The sequence below is a fragment of the Strongylocentrotus purpuratus genome, unplaced genomic scaffold (assembly GCF_000002235.5).
Source record: "Strongylocentrotus purpuratus isolate Spur 01 unplaced genomic scaffold, Spur_5.0 spur5_scaffold_21, whole genome shotgun sequence".
NCBI classification, from domain to species: domain Eukaryota; kingdom Metazoa; phylum Echinodermata; class Echinoidea; order Camarodonta; family Strongylocentrotidae; genus Strongylocentrotus; species Strongylocentrotus purpuratus.
In genome coordinates this window covers 3035244-3040567 of record NW_022145607.1, presented here as the reverse complement: position 1 = coordinate 3040567, position 5324 = coordinate 3035244, and the positions used below count along the sequence as shown (strand labels likewise).

Below are 5324 nucleotides of genomic sequence, written 5' to 3'. Positions count from 1 at the left end.
ATTTCTTAGGGGAGGGGGCCCAACTTTTTTTTTTTTGCTCCTGAAAATTTGAAAATCGCGCCGGCCGAAAAGTCGCTCAGTGGGGGGGGGGGGGGGGGGGGGGGGGGGGGGGGGGTACAGAGCACAATTTTTTTTTTTTTGCTCCCGAAAATTTGAAAATCGCGCTGACCGAAAATTCGCTCAGTGGGATGGGGGGGGGGGGGGGGGGGGGGGGGGTAGTGAGCACATTTTTTTTTTTTTTTATCCTCAAAATTTTTTTCAATTTGCACCCCCCCCCCCCCTTGAGCGCCAGGGGGGGGGGGGGCCCAACCCCCCAAAAAGGTAAAAATCACATGATTTTACACGATTTTTTTTCAAGGGGCCCGGGCCCCCCGGCCCCCCCCCCTGGATCCGCCACTGTCTCTACTGTCCTCTTTCATTATATGAGGGGGCATCTTTAAGACGTAGTCCCATGTAGATGTCTTCTGCATTCATCGATGAAGTTGTAGGCTAGTTTTCAGAAGAAAGGGCTGTGATGATAACCCAAGTCTGTTGAATGGAAAAATGAAATAAGATACAGTGTATAAGAAAATAAACAACAACTAATAACATACACCCTGATACCTGCTCTGACAAAAAGAGGAAGGACTAATATTCACTTGGGGTTCTAGTGGGAAAACCTAAACTTTTTTTCCTACAAGACTAGTTACTGACCACATGTTAGATTATTTCTGATGATCCCATTAAGACAATAGGCCTGATGGAGCTTGGATCAGACAAGTATGAAATAAGTAATACTGGTACATGTACAATGTACTTGTAATGTAAACTCGTGGTCATAAATGAATAGTACTCGGTTTACATAAAATGACCAAACAACTTGGTACAGAGAATGTACAGGAAATAATGCTATTGAAACATACGTTTAATATTTCATACATATTGACATTTTAGTTTTAATCTAAATCACAATTGTGATATTCAGTCAAGTATTCTTTTACAAGTCAATGGACAATGAAACATATAATTGTCAGATCTATAACTTTCTGCATGATAAATGTGTTCTACAATAGTTTATTGGGGGTACCTACATGGTATATTAGCACACTTGCTTGTATGAAGTGCAGTAGGCCCACATCTCTAGATATGATTCTGTCAATATCTGTTCTTTATTCCTCTCCTGGGTTTGTAATCAGCATGCTTTCATCATCCACTGTAGAGAAGCATCATCCTACATAAGAGAAAGCAATGTAGGTACTTCAATTAAAAAGTGATAATAATAGATACATATCAACCATAATTCATCGTATAAACAGACTTTCGTTAATCTTATGTTGTGTTCTTCTTCATCTTCATTGCTCAAGAAGTGAAAGGACCACTTACAAAAAAAAAGTAATGAGGGGTACTGTGTATACCCTACATGTATGATCATTATCATTATTATGTAGTGCTTTGAATGTGCATTAGACATCGTTCTTCTACACACAGGACCTCCTGTAAATAAGGACAAATCCCTTTGTAAACAAAGAAAGGGAAGAACTAGAATAAAATATTCCCTCCACTATACACACTTGAAACATAAACTTAGTTCCATTTCCTTTTTAGTGAATTAATAGGTGGTGGTTTAATATTTGTGTACTAAATATCCTGAAAATTTTACCTGCATGGGACTTTCAGCTTCATCTTGAAAATATAAGAAATGTTCAATTGTTGTAATGTCTACTCATCATTTAACTCCGTCCAGCTCTTCATCAGTTTCCATCTGTTGGAACAAAAAGAAAACAAAATCAATACGACAATCAAGGCGTCCCTTTCTCCTTAACAAAATAAAAATAGATCTAGCATAAAAGCTATTTTTCATGTCATGGTTGGCCTTAATTTTGATATAGTGTGGAAATCAACATTCCAATTTAATGGACCACAGTACGAAGTAAAATCAAATGGAAGATTTAACGTGTGCCTAAAAAAGTGCTTTATATGGCCTATAAATATAAAGTGGTCTTAAGTAGAATTGGTTTATTAAGACAAGAAGAAGTGGACTTCATAAGTAAACATAATTGTGGACAAGGGGTCTTCTCTTACACAAACAAATAGATTTATCAACATGAACTGCACAATTCAGAGAAGAAAAAAATCTCAAATATATTAAAAGTAATAACAGGAGTCAGAAGCGAACGCGGGGGGGGGGGGGGTAAACCCCCCTACCTTCATTTTTTTTTATGTGTATGTTTTTGTGGAAACCCCCCCCCCCTTTTTTTTTTTAGTGTTTTTTTTAATACAAAAAAAAAAATCCAAATGGATGACCTAACCCCCCCCCCCCATGCTTATTCAGTGGCTGGCTGAGTCGTTGCGAAATTTTTGGTCCGATTTCAAAATGTTAACCCCCCCCCTCCTCCTTGAAAAAATCCTGCGTACGCCACTGATAGGGGTCTAACTTTGTTAGATCTAGATCTAGTAGTAAGGTCAAGGTCTAGACTCTAAATGATAACTTGCTCAAGCATGCATGCTGGACCCACACAAAATCTAATTATTAAATAAACAAATCCTAGTGTTGATGTTTTTTTAATAATTTTTATTAATAGTTCCAGGTTTACATCTAAATGAAATAGGATTTGGAGTTGTTTGATTATCAATGGTCACAGATAATTTTGGTCTAAATAAAGTTGACACAGATGCAACTGAGCGAACGGATGGCACTGCAAGTAAAGCCATCAGAGTCAACATCTACTAACAAGTTAAAGATTTTAACAAGAATTAATCCACTTGGATTATCAAAAAAATCATGCTTCAGAGATTATTGTAAGGTGTAACGTTAAATCTAGATTTAAATTAAATCGATGATTGGTGAATTAGATTCATGATGACGATCAAATCTGAAATAAAACTTGATTAGAAAGTATGATCTTGATGCAGATGAGCACCAAAATTCCCCGGGTGGGCCTGCCGGAACGGCCGGGCCCCTAACTGGAGTACTAGGGTGAAATGACGGCAAACCGCAGTCAAACTACTTCATGACGATGAAAATCAAAGTTCAATTTCAAGAGTAATAATTTCCTAGTCTTTTCCCCAAAAATCTGTTGAGAACGGTCTCACAGTGTAACGAAATTACCGTAGATCACAAAGACTATTGCAGCTTTTTCAAAATTGATGACTAAATTCACTTAATCTACTCATATTTCAATCAATTACTCACCCATTCTCAATGAACTAACTCTTCTCAGTTTGTGCGAGTGTAGTAGCGTCGTGCATAAATCTGCATAATTAAAGTGACGCAATGAGGTCAAATACATTATCCGGTTTCTTAAACGATACTATCGATAAAATACATATTCATGAGGCTCTTATCCAATCAGAAAGCCGCCTCGGGTGCTTATTTTGTCTTCAAATGATCCAAAAGAGGCGGAGCCTAATCCCATTCGTCTGCATGGTTTCCGCGCGTGCTGCTTTCCGTCTAGTAATTATATTTAAACGTCTTTGACTCTAACCCCAATACAAAAGAGGTTGGTTTATTATCATGATTATGATATTGACTAAAATAATGAGTGATATACATATACAACAGTGATAATTTCGTTAATAAGACTTGAAACTTTCGATATTTGTACATCAAAATACGCATAGATGTTCTGTTCTTGTACACGATTTTTTAAAGGAATTTACTATGGCATTCGTAGATTACTGTACAATATGTATACTATACTCTTCTGTACGAATACAGAAGGTATGCTGCAAAGAATTCAAAATATGGGCAACAATATTCCTTATATACAAGTCATTGTCAATTCATGTGAATAGATAATAACAATATATTAATGAATAAAATACATCATTGACGACTACCACTTATTACCATTAATATTGTCAGCAATAATTTGAAAAGGTGCACAATCTAAACGTTTACTCTAACCCCAATACAAAAGAGGTTGGTCTTTTGTTATCATGATTATGATATTGAGTAGAATAATGAGTGATATACATATACAACAGTGATAATTTCGTTAATAAGACTTGAAACTTTCGATATTTGTACATCAAAATACGCATAGATGTTCTGTTATTGTACACGATTTTTTTAAAGGAATTTACTATGACATTCGTAGATTACTGTACCATATGCATACTATACTCTTCCGTACAAATACAGAAGATATGCTGCAAAGCATGCAAAATATTGACAACAATATTCCTTATATACAATTCATTATCAATTCATGTGAACGATTAACATACAATACATTAATGAATAAACTACATCATTAACGAATACCACAGATTACCATTATAATCCTTCCACATTTCATATCATATTATTAACAATACGTACATAAGTTCTTTATTAATATTACCATTTCCTCATCACGCAAAGTGAGGCCAATAAACCTCTACAAAGACGCTTTTTAACAGACTGTATAGGATATAAATACATGCATGCATTGAAGTGGTACCTGTTTCGCTTGTCTGTTTTTCTTGTTTTATATTTACACTTCTAATATGTGAACCCTTGTAATATGGATTTCATTCTACTACAACAAAGCAAAACACTGTAAAACAATATATATTCCTGTATGGGTACATAATAATGTCATTTACATTGCTTAATCATCAAGTTCTTTATTCCAGAGAAAAGCGAGAAAGCAAACACTTTCAAGTTTTTAAAAAACAAAGTGCAAAAAACGAGTGAAATTCATGAGAGTATAACATTGTTCGTGCATAATAACCAGCCGATAAATTGTGGTTGCTGTTGTTTTGAAACGACGTTAACGTATATTAATAGTAACATAACGCACTGAGAGGCATGGAAGCATACTGATCATATTTGAAACTAAAAGAAAAGGGATATGTACATTCTATACATCTATTTTATCTATTTATTATTTACAAAAATTACTATTCACAAATGAATAGAAGAACACTGGAACACTAAGTAAAAGTATACGTTATATGGAATAGTGATAACATTATTTACAAAGGAAGATAATTTATAATTTCTCTCGTTTGCAAGATTTCAAATACATTAGGAATTTACTTCTTCTATACTTACATGTACCATTGTTACCTTCATTGGATATCTGTAAATTATATATATAGGTATCTTATATTGTATAGCCATAAATCAGAATATGTACATACATAATTGTGTTAATTATTAGGTGATACGTATGAAATATACGTATCACCTTTTGATTTCGTCAAGATTTTTATTATTATTATTTATTTATTTATTATTATTCTTCCTCGAATTTGTTCGCAGGATATCTCATGACTGAATAAAGCCATTATCATGAAACTTGCCATGATTATAGATCTTAGTCTAACTTAGAACTGCGTGACTTTTTAGAGAGTCA

At 34.7% G+C, this 5324-nt stretch overlaps 1 long non-coding RNA gene across 2 annotated transcripts; it reads right to left on the bottom strand.

The window, feature by feature from the left end:
- Window positions 1-428: 428 nt before the first annotated feature.
- LOC115927990 lies at window positions 429-1717 on the bottom strand. 2 transcript variants are annotated; one of them, XR_004065803.1, is made up of 3 exons: window positions 1640-1717; window positions 1071-1210; window positions 429-528 (listed from the first exon to the last, which is right to left on the bottom strand). It is a non-coding gene; the product is annotated as an uncharacterized LOC115927990 (long non-coding RNA). The 2 variants fall into 2 exon arrangements; XR_004065802.1 differs by lacking the exon at window positions 1640-1717 and having other exon boundaries at window positions 1071-1367.
- Window positions 1718-5324: the final 3607 nt, after the last annotated feature.